The 1,247-nt window shown below is 39.4% G+C and overlaps 1 non-coding gene across 1 annotated transcript; it reads left to right on the top strand.

Annotated features, from left to right (window-relative positions):
- The first annotated feature begins 218 nt into the window (after positions 1–218).
- LOC148564979 (small nucleolar RNA R71) lies at positions 219–325 on the top strand. Its single transcript, XR_015885616.1, has one exon. It is a non-coding gene; the product is annotated as a small nucleolar RNA R71 (small nucleolar RNA).
- The last annotated feature ends 922 nt before the right edge of the window (positions 326–1,247 follow it).

Genomic DNA, 1,247 nt, shown 5'->3' with positions numbered 1-1,247 from the left:
CCAGCAGAGCATCTACATTATTTAGTTCCATCACTCCTCTCGTGTTCCCTCTTTTGGAAGCATAGAAGTAGTCATTCTCTGCTACAGTTTCAATGACATCTATGGCCTCCTCAATGGTCTTCTTCTTGTTCAAGGATCCTCCGGATGAATGGTCTATTGCCTTCTTTGACACATAAGAGAGCCCTTCATAGAAAATGTGCAGCTGCACCCATTCATTGAACATATCTGGTGGGCTCCTCCTTGTTAGGTCTTTAAACCTCTCCCATGCTTCAAACAGAGTCTCACCATCTTGTTGCCTGAAAGTTTATACCTCATCTCTTAGCCTATTGATTCGATGAGGAGGGTAAAATCTTGCTAAGAATTTGTTCACCACATCCTCCCAGGTTGTCAAGCTCTCCTTTGGGAAAGACTCCAGCCACTTGGCTGCCTTATCCTTGAGTGAGAATGGAAATAAGAGCAGTCTATAGGCGTCAGGATGAACACCATTAGACTTCACTGTGTCACATATTCTCATGAAGGAGGTTAGATGTTGATTGGGGTCCTCTTGGACACTCCCTCTGATGGGATATTTTCGTAGAGAAACGAATTTCTCCAAAACACCCAAATCTAACCGGCAAGTGCACCGGGTCGCATCAAGTAATAATAACTCACGGGAGTGAGGTCGATCCCACAGGGATTGAAGGATTGAGCAATTTTAGTTTAGTGGTTGATATAGTCAAGCAAATCAAGAATTGGTTGAGAGATTTGTGATTTGCAGAATTTAAATTGCATAGAAAGTAAAAGAAATGGATGAATTGCATGAAATTAAAGAGAACTGGAATTTAAAGTGCTGAATCTTAAAGAGCAAGAAATTAAATGGCAGAAACTTAGAACGCAAGAAATGTAAATTGCAGAATCTTAAAGTGCAAGAAATGTAAATGGCTTGAATTGTAAAGGGAATTGGGAGTTGGATTTGCAGGAATTAAACAAGGAAAAGTAAATTGCAACAAACAGAGAAGTAAAGGATGTCTTGAATCAAACCGGATCTTAAAACAGAAATGTAAATAAGCATGAAAACAGTAAACAGGGAATGGGAAATGGGAAATCCGGATCTCAGGACCCAAGAGACTAGAAAACCAAGTCTAGATGTCAATGCCTTCCTAGATCCAACAAGAACAATTGCAAAGGAAATGTAGATTGCAAAGAAAGTAGATGAAGAAGAAAGTAACCGAAACTGAAATTCAATTAATCAGAAAATTAAACAAGAT

This window comes from Arachis ipaensis, chromosome B5 (assembly GCF_059453495.1).
Source record: "Arachis ipaensis isolate K30076 ecotype BB chromosome B5, ASM5945349v1, whole genome shotgun sequence".
NCBI classification, from domain to species: domain Eukaryota; kingdom Viridiplantae; phylum Streptophyta; class Magnoliopsida; order Fabales; family Fabaceae; genus Arachis; species Arachis ipaensis.
Note: the sequence above shows the minus strand (reverse complement) of the source record. Positions and strands in the feature narration are given on the sequence as shown.